Raw genomic sequence first — 16,224 nt, 5'->3', positions numbered from 1 at the left:
GCTCACTATTCATCTAGAGAGGCAGCATCGATCGGCTTCAGTTAGCAGCAGTAGCGAAGGAATCGCTCGATCGGGTTCAGTTAACAGCCATCGATCGATCGCTCGGGTTCAGTAACGCGTAGCCTGCAGTGCAATTGCTCGGGTTCAGTTAGAGCCCAATGCCTCGCTCGGGTTTAGTTAGAGCCAACCCCTCGCACACACGCGCGTACGTGTACGAGAGAAACGCACGTCGCTCAGCCCCCGACCTCTCACCGTAACCGGGAACTCCCCGAATTTTTCCTCGCCCTCGCTTCTACAACGGTTTTTCCCATCATGGACGGCCCAAAGAATGTCATGCAGCCGCGTCTCCGGCCCGCCCAGGACGAAAAGCACATTTTCTGTCATGATTTTTTGTCATAGAAGTAGGAGCGCACCACATTTATGATGATGCCGGGTTTTGTCACAATTATCATCATAGAAGTGTCATATGTATGACAGAAAAAAATTTGTTCGGCCCAAAATGTCACGGATGTGTCTTTTTTTGTAGTGAAGGAAAGAAGTTCCAACTCAAGGTCGTACGATGACAAAAGGTATTCTAGTCGTGAGTGAAATTGCTACAATTGTGGAAGACCCGAACACTATTCGAATGAGTGTAAGGCTCCCTACAAAAGAAGAGAAGACTCACCTAAAAGGAGAAGCAAAAGGGGAGAATCACCTCCAAGAGAGAGAAGGAGTAGAGATGATCGCTATGAACGAAGAACCTCTCAGAGAAGCAGGGATTCGGAAAGGAAGGACAAGTCATCAAGGAGCTACACAAAGCGAAGACATCAAGCTCATGTTGGTGAATGGGTATCCGGATCCAACTCCGACCACCACTCCGAGAGAAGTTATCACTCTGAATATACTCAAGATGAAGGTGTTGCCGGTATAGCACTTGTGTCAACCAACTCCTATGACATATTTGATTCACCAAATGAAGGATTTGAAGATGCTTCATGGTTAAAGGCCCCAAGGTAACACACCCCGAGTATGTTGATTTCAATGGTGATGAAGATGACTTGCTAGGTGATGATGATTTACTTGTTGAAAACTCTAGTGATGAATACTATGATGAAAATGCTAGTAATCATGCTAATCAAGATGAGACGAATGATAATGATAAGAAGGAGATTAAGCGTCTAACTAAAGAACTAAACACTCTTAAGTTAGCTCTTGAAACTACTTTAGGAGATCATCGAGAACTTTTAAAAACTCATGAGAAGTTACACTTCGAAAAGCTCAATCTTGAGCAAGAACATGGGTTCTTAAAAGCCATCAATGATGATCTTCGGAAGAAAAGTTCTTCTTACATCGCCAAGCGTTTACTCTTGTCTACTTACATGCCACAACTAAAATCTAGCAACAAGAACAACAAAGATTGTTCTTCTAGTAGTAACAATAATCATGCTAAATCCAATATTGTTGCTTCTAGTAGTTTCTTGATTCCATTAATGATTCTCTTAGCCAAGTTACACTTGAGCAAGAAAATAGCTTATTGAAGGGAATTATAGAGAAAGGTGTTTACAAGAGCCTTGCCGGAAGTAAGGAATTTGAGGAAATTGTACGCAAGCAAGGAAGGCACTGATACGTCTCCGGCGTATCTACTTTTCCAAACACTTTTGCCCTTGTTTTGGACTCTAACTTGCATGATTTGAATAGAACTAACCCGGACTGACGTTGTTTTCAGCAGAACTGCCATGGTGTTATTTTTGTGCAGAAATAAAAGTTCTCGGAATGACCTGAAAATCCACGGAGCAACTTTTCAGAATTAATAAAAAATACTGGCGAAAGGATCAGCGTCAGGGGGCCCACGCACTGTCCATGAGGGTGGGGGGCACCCCCCCCCCTAGGGCACTCCCCCTGCCTCGTGGGCCCCCTGGACGTCCACCGACCTCAACTCCAACTCCATATATTTTCTTTCACGGAGAAAAAGTCAGAGAAAAAGTTTCATCGCATTTTACGATATGGAGCCGCCGCCAAGCCCTAATCTCTCTCGGGAGGGTTGATCTGGAGTCCGTTCGGGGCTCCGGAGAGGGGGATTCGTCATCGTCGTCATCATCAACCATCCTCCATCACCAATTTCATGATGCTCACCGCCGTGCGTGAGTAATTCCATCGTAGGCTTGCTCGACGGTGATGGGTTGGATGAGATTTACTATGTAATCAAGTTAGTTTTGTTAGGGTTTGGTCCCTAGTATCCACTATGTTTCGAGATTGATGTTGCTATGACTTTGCTATGCTTAATGATTGTCACTAGGGCCTGAGTGCCATGATTTCAGATCTAAACCTGTTATGTTTTCATGAATATATGTGAGTTCTTGATCCTATCTTGCAAGTCTATAGTCACCTATTATGTGTTATGATCCGACAACCCCGAAGTGACAATAATCGGGATACTTCTCAGTGATGACCATAGTTTGAGGAGTTCATCTATTCACAAAGTGCTAATGCTTTGGTCTGGTTCTCTATTAAAAGGAGGCCTTAATATCCCTTAGTTTCCATTAGGACCCCGCTGCCACGGGAGGGTAGGACAAAAGATGTCATGCAAGTTCTTTTCCATAAGCATGTATGACTATATTCGGAATACATGCCTACATTACATTGATGAAGTGGAGCTAGTTCTGTGTCACCCTATGTTATAACTATTACATGAGGAATCGCATCCGACATAATTATCCATCACTGATCCAATGCCTACGAGCTTTTCACATATTGTGCTTTGCTTATTTACTTTACCGTTGCTACTGTTACAATTACTACAAAACTGCTACCGTTACTTTTGCTACTGTTACCATTACTTCCATACTACTTTGCTACTAAATACTTTGCTGCAGATACTAAGTTATTCAGGTGTGGTTGAATTGACAACTCAACTGTTAATACTTGAGAATATTCTTCGGCTCCCCTTGTGTCGAATCAATAAATTTGGGTTGAATACTCTACCCTCGAAAACCATTGCAATCCTCTATACTTGTGGGTTATCAAGACTATTTTCTAGCGCCGTTGCGGGGAGCATAGCTCTATTCTTTGAGTCACTTGGGATTTATATCTGCTGATCACCATGAGGAACTTGAAAGACGAAAGAACTAAGATTTATCCCTCAACTACGAGGGGAGGTAAGGAACTGCCATCTAGCTCTGCACTAGATTCTCCTTCTGTTATGAGTAAGCTTGCGACACCTAAACCTGCTTCTGCTATTAATTCTGATATATCACATGTTATTGATGATGCCACTTCTACTATGCATGATACTTATGATGAAACTACTTCTGTGCTTGATACTACTATACCATTAGGTAAATATCTTGATGAACAACTTGCTAGGGTTAGAGAGAATGAAATTCTTGAAACTGATATTATTGAAGATAGTGATGATGAAGGTTCTCTCCCTAAGTATGAATTAACTGTTGTTCCTGAGGGTTATGTTATGGATGAAGAAACTGCTAGAGATTTTCTTGCTTGCAATGATAGATCTAATCTTAAGAAGCTATTAGCTAAATTGAAACAGAAAACTCTAAATGCTAGAATGAAATATGACCCCGCTTTTGCTACTTCACCTATCTTTGTTACTAATAAGGATTATGAATTCTCTGTCGATCCTGAGATAATTAATTTGGTTGAATCTGATCCTCTTTATGGCTATGAATCTAAAACTGTTGTGGCACATCTTACTAAATTAAATGATATAGCCACCCTATTCACTAATGATGAGAAATCCCGCTACTATTATATCCTTAAGATATTTCCATTCTCATTAAAGGGTGATGCTAAAACTTGGTTTAATTCTCTTGATCCCAGTTGTGTGCGTAGTCCCCAGGATATGATTTATTACTTCTCTGCTAAATATTTCCCCGCTCATAAGAAACAAGCTGCTTTAAGGGAAATATATTATTTTGTGCAAATTGAAGAAGAGAGTCTCCCACAAGCTTGGGGGAGGCTTCTCCGATTACTCAATGCTTTGCCTGATCATCCTCTTAAGAAAAATGAAATACTTGATATCTTTTATAATGGACTAACCGATGCTTCCAAGGACCACTTGGATAGTTGTGCTGGTTGTGTTTTTAGGGAAAGAACGGTCGATCAAGCTGAATTTGAAAGTGCAACTATCCCTGGGTGGTTTTGGTAATTCCTAACAACATATATCTCATTGAGCTAATGCTACTTCAAGATAAATATTTCAGGAAAGCTCAATGATTGGCATGGCATGGATGAGAAAAGTGGATCCCTCAAAATGCTAAGGACAAAAGGATTGGCTCAAGCTCAAAGCACAAGACTCTACATTTTCTATTTTGGTGATCCAAGATCACATTGAGTCTTTAGGAAAAGCCAATACTATCAAGGAGGGATCAGGTGTTGCTTAATGGCTTTCTTGCTCAAAATGCTTAGTGATATGCTCCAAAGCCCTCAACTACTTTCTCATATCCACATATGACCCAAACCAAAAGTCAAACTCGGCCCCACCGATTCTTCCTATCCGGCGCCACCGAGTTCAGATGTCATAGCCACTGCCACAAACCCTAGGCAAATTGGTCTCACCGATAGGGATCTCGGTCTCACCGAGATGGGATTGTAATCTCTCTATTTCCCTTCGTAACGTTTTGGTCCAACCGAGATGAGCGATCGGTCCCACCGAGATTGCAATGCAAACTCTCTATTTCCCTTTCGTAACGTTTCGGTCTTACCGAGATGAGCGAATCGGTCCCATCGAGTTTGCCTGACCAACCCTCTATGTGTCCATTACCAAAATCGGTCCCACCGAGTTTGCGTAATCGGTCTCACCGAGATTATGTTATGCGCTAACCCTAACCATGTCGGTCCTACCGAGTTGCATGTCGGTCCCACTGAAAATCCTAACGGTCACATGATTTGCTAAATCGGTCCGACCGAGTTTGACGATTCGGTCCCACCGAGATTGGTAAGTTGTGTGTAACGGTTAGATTTTGTGTGGAGGCTATATACCCCTCCACCCACTCTTCATTCATTGAGAGAGCCATCAGAACATGCCTACACTTCCAACATACATTTTCTGAGAGAGAACCACCTACACTTGTGTTGAGACCAAGATATTCCATTCCTACCATATGAATCTTGACCTCTGGCCTTCCCCAAGTTGCTTTCCACTCAAGTCTTCTTTCCACCAAATCCAAATCCTGTGAGAGAGAGTTGAGTGTTGGGGAGACTATCATTTGAAGCACAAGAGAAAGGAGTTCATCATCAACACACCATTTGTTACTTCTTGGAGAGTGGTGTCTCCTAGATTGGCTAGGTGTCACTTGGGAGCCTCCGACAAGATTGTGGAGTTGAACCAAGGAGTTTGTAAGGGCAAGGAGATCGCCTACTTCGTGAAGATCTACCCTAGTGAGGCAAGTCCTTCCTGGGCGACGGCCATGGTGGGATAGACAAGGTTGATTCTTCATGGACCCTTCGTGGGTGGAGCCCTCCATGGACTCGTGCAGCCGTTACCCTTCGTGGGTTCAAGTCTCCATCAATGTGGATGTACGATAGCACCACCTATCGGAACCACGACAAAAACATCCGTGTCTCCTATTGTGTTTGCACTCTCCAAACCCTTCCCTTTACATTCTTGCAAGTTGCATGCTTTACTTTCCGCTGCTCATATACTCTTTGCATGCTTGCTTGAATTGTGTTAAGATTGCTAGACTTGTGCAAAGTTGCTAAAATCTGCCAAGAACTAAAATTGGGAAAAGGATAGATTTTTATTTGGTCAAGTAGTCCAATCACCCCCCCCCCTCTAGACATACTTTCGATCCTATAGAATTGCTATTGAATAATATGTTGACTAATTAAAATAAGTGGACTCTTCCTGAGCCAACTCCTGAACCAACTCCTGAGCCAACTCCTAAACCAACTCTGAAGAAGAGGGGAGTTATATTTCTTAGTCATGAAGATATGCAAGAGGCAAAGAAATCTATGAAAGAAAAAGGTATTAAAGCTGAAGATGTTAAGAATTTACCTCCTGTTGAAGAAATACATGGTCTTAATATACCACCTATTGAAGGAACACATGGTCTTGATAACCCAACACATGTAGTAAAGGTAAATTCTCTCTATAGATATGATAAAGTTGAAATCTCGTCTACTAAGTTTGCTAGCCAATGCTTGGATGAATTTGATGACTTTATGGCTAGACAAGAAAATTTTAATGCTTATGTTGGTAGAGAATTAAAGAGTAATGCTTACATGATTGGATGCTTGAGTGATTATATGGATAGAGTTAAGGGTGAACTTAAACTTATTAGTAAACATGCTTCTATGGTTACCACTCAAGTAGAACAAGTACTTAAAGCTCAAAGTGATTTGCTCGATGAATTAAATAATAAACATGATTTTGCTGTTAGAGTGGCTACTAGAACTGGTAAAATGATTCAGGAACCTTTGTATCCTGAAGGCCACCCTAAGAGAATTGAGCAAGATTCTTAGAGAAATAATTTAGATGCACCTAGTCCTTCTAAAAAAATGATAGGACTTTGCATGCTTCTACTGAACTTGTTGCAGACACACCTGAGAATCCCAATGATAATTCTATTTCTGATGCTGAAACACAATCTGGTGATGAACCTGAACCTAGTGATAATGTTAATGACAATGTTCATGTTGATGCTCAACCTAGCAATAATAATGATGTAGAGATTGAACCTGTTGTTGATCTTGATAACCCACAATCAAATAATTAACGTTATGATAAGAGAGATTTTGTTTCTAGGAAGCACGGTAAAGAAAGAGAACCATGGGTTCAGAAACCCATGTCTTTTCCTCCTAAGCCATCCAAGAAAAAGGATGATGAGGATTTTGAGCGCTTTGCTGAAATGATCAGACCTATCTTTTTGCGTATGCGTTTGACTGATATGCTTAAAGTAAATCCTTATGCTAAGTACATGAAAGATATCATTACAAATAAAAGAAAGATACCAGAAGCTGAAATTTCCACCATGCTTGCTAATTATACTTTTAAAGGTGGAATACCTAAGAAACTTGGAGATCCAGGAGTACCAACTATACCTTGCTCCATTAAAAGAAACTATGTTAAAACTACTTTATGTGATCTTGGAGCCGGTGTTAGTGTTATGCCTCTCTCTTTATATCGTAGACTTGAATTGAATAAATTGACACCTACTAAAATATCTTTGCAAATGGTTGATAAATCAACTGCTATACCTGTCGGTATTTGTGAGGATGTGCATGTTGTGGTTGCAAACGTCACTATCTTAACGGACTTTGTTATTCTTGATATTCCCGAGGACGATAGTATGTCGATTATCCTTGGTTGACCCTTTTTGAATACTGTAGGGGATGTTATTGATTGCAACAAAGGCAATATCACTTTTCATGTTAATGGTAGTGAGCATACGGTACACTTTCCGAGGAAACAACCTCAAGTTCATAGCATCAATTCTATTGGAAAAATTCCAACTATCATTATTGGAGGTTTTGAATTTCCTCTTCCTACTGTCAAGAAGAAATATGATATTCTTATTATTGGGGATGTGCATATCCCCGTTGAGGTAACCTAGTGTTATTCGAAATTTCTCCGGTTTCATGCAATTCGAAATGAGTTTGTTAACGAGACTTGATCAACCTTGTTAGTGGATTCCTTTTGATGAGCATGAAATGGATGAAGTTAGAAAGCACAACCTTTTGTACCCCCCTTTTACTTTTTGTTATTTAGATTAAATAAAGTAAAAATAGTATTTTCTGTCTGTTTTCTAAATTATCCATGCAATAAAAAAATACCCAAAAATAAAAGTTCTCCAAATGCCCTGCAAATTTAGTATGATTTTTTCTGGAATATTTGAGAATATTTGGCATTGAGAACACAACTGGGGGAGCTGGCACCTCGACACGAGTGTCCAGGGCGCGCCCACCCCTATAAGGCACGCCCCCTGCCTCGTGGGCCCATGGTGGCCCCCCTCCACTTATTCCTGCACCCACACACTTCTTCTTCCTCCAAAAAAATCACCATCCAGCTCAAGTAGGAGTTCTAGCTCACTTTGTTGCCATTTTCGATCTCCTTGCTCAAAGCTCCATTCACAAAACTGCTTTGGGGGATTGTTCTTTGGTATGTGACTCCTCCAATGGTCTAATTAGTTTTTGTTCTAGTGCTTTATTCATTGCAAACTTTTGCTGCCTAGGTGACCCTGTTCTTGAGCTTGCATGTCAAATTTATATGGTCCCAAGTAATTCTAATGCATGATATAGTCTTTAGGCACTTGTGGGAGTAGTTGCTATCAATTTTGTTGAGTTTGATTCACTTTTATTTTTGAGTTACTAAAAATTTTAGAAATTTTTCAGAGGAAGAAATATGTCCAGGAAAATGTACCAAGGTGGTTCTTCAAGGAAGAAAGGACCCAGGCTCGCAATACGTGAGCAGGACGACGAACCACCGAGGGAAGCTGACATGCGGCCTTGTGAATGGCCGTCAGAGGAGTTTATAGTCAAAGCAGGCATCAAGGATGAATTTGATGCATATGTGCGTAATGCCGATCTTGAGGACATCATGCAAGATAAGTGTCCTCAATACTATCATTTGACTGATTCCTTTGTGAGAAGGTTTAAATTTATATCTTCACGCAATTCTCAAAATGTCTTGTTTAATATTTATGATAAAACATATACCATGGACCTAGAAGATTTCACTACTGCTTGCAAACTCCCGCAGTGGGGCAGTATTAATGAACCTCGTAAATCTGAATATAAAGATTTTCTTGCTAGTATCACTATGGGAGAATCTAGAGAAATAGCACAAGCTACCATAGGGAGCATTCACTTTCCTACTATACATTATTTTGCTCTCTTCATTGGTAGATGTATTAACGGTAAAGATGAAGCATGTCACATGTGTGTTCCTGATCTTTGTGTTCTCAAGAGTGATGTATTAGGTGATAAACAATACAACTTGGGGACAATTGTTGCACGTAGGTTGCATAATAATGGTTTAGTTGGGGACTTGTTTGGAGGGATTTATGCGACCCGTGTGGCTAATTATCTTGGTATACATGCACATGAAAATGATAGGGAGTTGCCTCCCTCTTATTTAGATTATAATGCTATGGTTAATCATCATTTTCTTGAGAGGAATGAACAATTCCTCCAGTATCGACTAATCATTGACAGACGTCGCGCTGTCCATATTACTCTCCCTGCTCTTGCCCTCTTTGACTATCAGGCAAAAGGAAGATATTTTATAACCAGGGAGGAGGCAAATGAGTACGAGAGGATGATGGAGGCGGCTCGCCGCCATGCTGCAGCTCAGGAGGCAATGGCTGCTGCATCTCAGTACGACCCCAGTTACAACTTCGGATATCAGCCAGGCTACCCATGGCCATAGACCAACTTAGGCCAAAAGCCTAAGCTTGGGGGAGTATGTATTTCTCACCAACATTACATTCATGTTCACACACTCATTCTAGTTGTCGGTGCTCATACTTTTTCATTGTACTATCCATGCTAGTTTATTTTCTTTTCCTAGCTTTCTTCTTGTGTGTTTGTTAAACCTTAAGAAAAACCAAAAAAATAGTTAGCTTACTTTCCATGCTTGTAGTAGTAATTAAAAGAAAACCCAAAAAGATTTCTCATTCTTCTTTTGCTTGTTGGGAGCTTTCCCGTGTAAATAGTTTTATTTCTTTTCTTTCCTTTGGGGGTCGAGAGGAGAAGACCATAATGAAAATGTTTAGTGGCTCTCATATGCATGATTGTTGATTTAACCAAGAGCCCATATTACTTTGTCTTCTCCCTTGAATTGAATGCTTGCAGATTCCAGCTTAGTCCAATGCACGTGCACTATTATTATTATACACACCGTTCGGTCGTGCAAGTGAAAGGCAATAATGACGATATATGATGGACTGGCTGAGATGAGAGAAGTTGGTATGAACTTGACCTCTCTTGTTTTTGTAAATATGATTAGTTCATCGTACCTGATTCAGCCTATTATGAATAAACATGTTTGCAATGACAATTAGAGATTATAGTTGCTTATGCCATGCTTAATTAGCTAGGAGCTTATAATGGTTTACCTTTGTGTGCCAACATGCTATTAAAATGGTTGTGATGTGGTATGATAGGGTGGTATCCTCCTTTGAATGATTCGAGTGACTCGACTTGGCACATGTTCACGCATGTAGTCGAAACAAAATCAACATAGCCTTCACGATATTTATGTTCATGGTGGATTATATCCTACTCATGCTTGCACTCAATGTTGGTTAATTTTAATGCATGTTCATGACTGTTGTCGCTCTCTCAGTTGGTCGCTTCCCAGTCTCTTGCTAGCCTTCACCTGTACTAAGTGGGAATACTGCTTGTGCATCCAAACTCCATAAACCCCAAAGTTATTCCATATGAGTCCACCATACCTTCCTATATGCGGTATCTACCTGTCGTTCCAAGTAAATTTGTATGTGCCAAACTCCAAATCTTCAAATGAAATTCTGTTTTGTATGCTCAAACAGCTCATGTACCAACTAGGGTTGTTTGTATCTTCCATGTTAGGCGGGTTATTCTCAAGAGGAGTGGACTCCGCTCCTCATTCACGAGAAAATGGCTGGTCACCGAGATGCCTAGTCCCATGCTCAAGTTAAATCAAAATAATTGCAAACAAAACTCCCCCTGGATTGTTGCTAGTTGGAGGCACCCGTTGTTTCGGGCAAGCCATGGATTGATGCTTGTTGGTGGTGTGGGGGGGTATAAACTTTACAATTCTGTTTGGGAACTGCCTATAATGTGTGTAGCATGGAAGATATCGAGATCTCTTAGTTGTTATGTTGACAGTGAAAGTATACCATTCAAAATGTTATTCATTTCTATTTCAAAATCGAGCTCTGGCACCTCTACAAATCCTGCTTCCCTCTACGAAGGGCCTATCTATTTACTTTTATGTTGAGTCATCACCCTCTTATTAAAAAGCACCCGCTGGAGAGCACCGCTGTCATTTGCATGCATTACTATTAGTTTATATTGGGTATGACTATGACTGGATCTCTTTTACCATGAATTACAATGTTTAGTCAGTCCTTGATCTTTAAAGGTGCTCTGCATTTATGTTTTGCGTTCTCAGAAAGGGCTAGCGAGATACCATCTTGTTATATCATATTATGATTGTTTTGAGAAAGTGTTGTCATCAGAAATTTATTATTATTGCTCGCTAGTTGATTATGCCATTGATATGAGTAAACATGAGACCTAAGTGTTATTGCGAATATGGTTAGTTCATAATCATTGCTGAAAACTTGAATGCTGGCTTTACATATTTGCAACAACAAGAGCAAATAGAGTTTGTAAAAGTTTTTCTTTATCACTTTCAGTTTTTCAACTGAATTGCTTGAGGACAAGCAAAGGTTTAAGCTTGGGGGAGTTGATACGTCTCAGTTGTATATACTTTTCCAAACACTTTTGCCCTTGTTTTGGACTCTAACTTGCATGATTTGAATAGAACTAACCTGGACTGACGTTGTTTTCAGCAGAACTGCCATGGTGTTATTTTTGTGCAGAAATAAAAGTTCTCGGAATGACCTGAAAATCCACGGAGCAACTTTTCAGAATTAATAAAAAATACTGACGAAAGAATCAGTGTCAGGGGGGCCACACCCTGTCCACGAGAGTGGAGGGTGCGCCCCCTCCCCTAGGGCGTGCCCCCTGCCTCGTCGGCCCCTGGACATCCACCGACCTCAACTCCAACTCCATATATTTGCTTTCACGGAGAGAAAAATCAGAGAGAAAGTTTTATCGCATTTTACGATACGGAGCCGCCGCCAAGCCCTAATCTCTCTCGGGAGGGCTGGTCTAGAGCCTGTTCGGGGCTTCAGAGAGGGGGATTTGTCGCCATCGTCATCATCAACCATCCTCCATCACCAATTTCATGATGCTCACCGCCGTGCGTGAGTAAGTCCATCGTAGGCTTGCTGGATGGTGATGGGTTGGATGAGATTTACTATGTAATCAAGTTAGTTTTGTTAGGGTTTGATCCCTAGTATCCACTATGTTCTGAGATTGATGTTGCTATGACTTTGCTATGCTTAATGCTTGTCACTAGGGCCCGAGTGCCATGATTTCAGATCTGAACCTATTATGTTTTCATGAATATATGTGAGTTCCTGATCCTATCTTGCAAGTCTATAGTCACCTATTATGTGTTATGATCCAATAACCCCGAAGTGACAATAATTGGGATACTTCTCGGTGATGAACGTAGTTTGAGGAGTTCATGTATTCACTAAGTGCTAATGCTTTGGTCCGGTTCTCTATTAAAAGGAGGCCTTAATATCCCTTAGTTTCCATTAGGACCCCGCTGCCACGGGAGGGTAGGACAAAAGATGTCATGCAAGTTCTTTTCCATAAGCACGTATGACTATATTCGAAATACATGTCTACATTACATTGATGAACTGGAGCTAGTTCAGTGTCACCCTATGTTATAACTATTACATGAGGAATCGCATCCGACATAATTATCCATCACTGATCCAATGCCTATGAGCTTTTCACATATTGTGCTTCGCTTATTTACTTTATCGTTGCTACTGTTACAAATACTACAAAACTGCTACTGTTACCGTTACTTCCATACTACTTTGCTACTAAATACTTTGTTGCGGATACTAAGTTATCCAGGTGTGGTTGAATTGACAACTCAACTGCTAATACTTGAGAATATTCTTTGGCTCCCCTTGTGTCGAATCGATAAATTTGGGTTGAATACTCTACCCTCGAAAACTGTTGTGATCCCCTATACTTGTGGGTTATCAGGCACCGGAAGAATCAAGGTGTTGGTTTGAACGAAAGTTCAATGCCAATGGAGTTGAGTGGGAAGAAGATCAATATCCCAAGACGAAGTTTGTTCCTCAACAAGAGAAGTATGATCCGACTTCCTTCAAGGGAACACAAGCTCAAGATGATCTTCCACCACAAGACCACAAGCTAAAAGGCAAGGACAAGCTTCAAGAGAAGATTGATGCATTTGAAGATTCTCCAAAGGCCTTGGTCAAGTGGGTTCCCAAGACTACATCAAGTTCTACTTCATCAAGTACATCTACAAGCCCAAGGATTCCCATCAAGATGATGTGGATCCCGAAGAAGAAGAACTTGAGAGTTCTTGAGGGTGACTCCGCCAACATACTTCACTCATATTCATTTTGGCAAGAACAAGTGCAACCAACTTCCACATCTTGCACTAGTTCAAGGAGTCACAAACCCTCTTATTGGTAAGACAAGGGACAAGAAAACCTAATGCTTTCATGGACATCATCATGTGTGTGCTTCACTCTATGTCTATGGATATCCTTGTTTGTTCCTTGTGGGACTAACCCATGTAGGTATTGAAAGTGCAACTCACTCCAATGGATTGCTTAAAATGATCTACATCAACAATGAGCATCCACATCTTCAACATCTACATGAAGTCATCATCGACAAAACCTAAGGTTAGTTCATCCCTCTTAGGGGGGATATCACATCTAGGGGGAGCTTTACTCTAAGAATTGAGCTAAAGCAACTCTAATGGTGTGAACACAACAATGCTTTATGTAAAAGTGGTAACCCCACTTGTTCTTAAACGATGAGTATGACCTATGATCAAATGTTCTAACTTGACTCCTAAGTCAACATACTCATATATAGATGACCTAGTCATCACCAATTGTTTGATATATGCTAGAGCGATTGTGCATGCTTTGCCCCATATTTCATTTGCCATTTTATTGTGTGAGCATGTTGGTTGCATAATTTTTTCATTCGAGGACATCCATTTGTTGCTTTGATTGTTTGGATTTTCTTATTTTGCCAAATGTATGGACAAGAATGCCTAAGAACTTCCTTTAGCTATCTATGCTTTTCTCTTCTCAAACTCTATTCATGCTACATCACAAAGTTTGAACAAGTCTAATTTGAACCCTCTGGGTGAGGAGCACTCGAAGTTCCTGATTCGTCATAGAGTTAAACTTCCAAAACTTGTCTGTGTATTTCGGTCTGACCGATCCATCCATTTTGGTCACACCGAGTTCACTGGGTTGATCTAGTTTTCAATCTCGGTGCAACCGATTAGAACTTTTCGATCTCACCGAGTTGCAGCAACCGCTTGCGATTCTGCATCTCGGTGCCACCGAGTTGTTCCACTCGTTCACACTGATAGTGACAGGATATATATACCGACGGGTCAAATTTTGGAAATTCCTCCAAAACCTCTTCGCCCGAGCATGTCCTGCTCTGCCGCCTCGGGTCTCCGGATCGTCCTCTCGTCGCCAGCAACCTTCCACCGCTAGTCTCCGCTGCCGTCAACGGAATTCTTCACCTCCGTCGCCGCTGTAGCGAGCTCAATGCCAAGTTAGGGTATGAGTTCGACACTTTGTGCTTTCTTTTAACTCTGATTCTTAGCAAAGGCAGTGCCATGTTTCTTTCTAATTATGAGATTGATCTATCCACAGAAAACATCCTTTAGATTAGTTTTGATTTTAAAATTTAGGGTTAGTTTCCGCGGGACTCATCTCTGACCGACCGAATTGTAGAAATCGGTCTCACCGATTTGGCTTATGCCATTGCACATGTGATTTTCGGTCTAACCGAAAATTGCAAATCGGTGTGACCGAGATGAGGACTTTGTGAAACCCTAGCAAACTCGGAGTCACCGAACTGTGTCTTGGTCTGACCGATTGCACTACTTTAGACTCCAAAGTTGCTTCGGTGTCACCGAGTTTTACAAATTGGTAGCTCCGAAATGCTTCCTGTAGAAAACTAAAACTAAGTTTTTGACTCATTCTTTTTGCAAAAACTCTGCACTTTGTGAAGCTTATCTACTATATCTCATCTACAACTATTCATAAGGTCAGCTCTCAGCTTACAGTGCAGTATGTCTAATCAAAGTGATAGCCAGAACAAGTTAGAGGAGCAGATGGACTTGAGTGAGGGCACTAGTCCCTCTCGTAGCTATGATGAAGGTAGCAGGAGCACACCAAGCAATCTGCCTAAGGCTCAGACTAGGTAGAGGAAGAAGAAAACCTCAGACTCTGAGGATGAGGACTTTGAGATTGAATAAGTCAGCTCAAAGAAGAAGGTGCTAAAGAAAGACTATGTTGTTGCTACTTCCACCAAGCCTGGACATCACAAGAAGGCCCCTGCCAAGAGAGAGCCTATGTCTAAGGCCAGGGCATCAACTCAAGAGACTATGATATTTACACTTGAGCCAAGAAAAGGTGATGAGGGCAAGAAAAGGGTCAGGAAAACTACTGCTAGAGTGCTTGGAAATCCATCTATGAGGAGAGATTCTTCTAGTGAGGAGGAAGAATAGGATGTTGCACCTCCTCCCAAGACACAAAAGCTGATGGGGGATGCCATCAAGTCTGGGACTACACCTTCAAAGCCCAAGACAGCCCCTAAAGCTCCAACTGAAGCCTCCAAGACTGCACCCAAGAGAAGCACCAAGAACATTCCTGCTGCAAAGAAGAACAAGGCCCCAGTGCCTTAGGTTGAAGAAGAAGAAGATGAAGCCCAAGTGCTTAGGAAAATCAGGCCAAAAATTCCAGACCATGATGACAATCATCCAGTGGCTGAGAATATGAAAGAAAGAAAAGATGAAGGTCTCGGATTGTGGAGACAAGCTGATCCATATGCAATAAGGAGAAGGACAGCTGTGGACAATAGATTCCACACCAAAGACCAGCAAGATTGCTATGAGACAGTGTTACTTGAAAAGAAGCCCATAGTGAGTGATATGAAGTGGGTTGTGTGGGAGTATATTGATGATAATGAAGATCATTTTCCAGGAGTGCATGAGAGCTTCAAGCTCAATGGTGTTGACAAGTTTGTGGGTCAAAAGTTGACCAAATGGAATGATGAGCTCATTATGCAGTTTTACTCTACAGCTCATTTCTATCCTGATGGGAAGATTGTGTGGATGACTGAAGGTAAAAGATACCAGTCTACTGTTGATGAGTGGGCCAAGCTCATAAAAGCCCCCAAGGAGCATGAGAAAGACATTTATGTCTATGCTAAGAAGAAGAAAGACCACAACTCCATGGAAAATATGTACAAGGAGATACCTGACAAAGCTTTGGAGACTCACAAGCTAGGATCAGTGTACTACTTGATGTCTGGATTGGCCACTATGAACACTATATTAAGGCACACTTTGTTGCCCAAATCAGGAGATCACAGGATAATCAGAGGCCATTCCATTAACTTGCTTTAGATGTTTGATTT

Source organism: Triticum aestivum, chromosome 4B (assembly GCF_018294505.1).
Source record: "Triticum aestivum cultivar Chinese Spring chromosome 4B, IWGSC CS RefSeq v2.1, whole genome shotgun sequence".
In the NCBI taxonomy this organism is placed as follows: Eukaryota; Viridiplantae; Streptophyta; class Magnoliopsida; order Poales; family Poaceae; genus Triticum; species Triticum aestivum.
The sequence above is the reverse complement of the archived record's forward strand: the minus strand, read 5'-3'. Positions refer to the sequence as shown.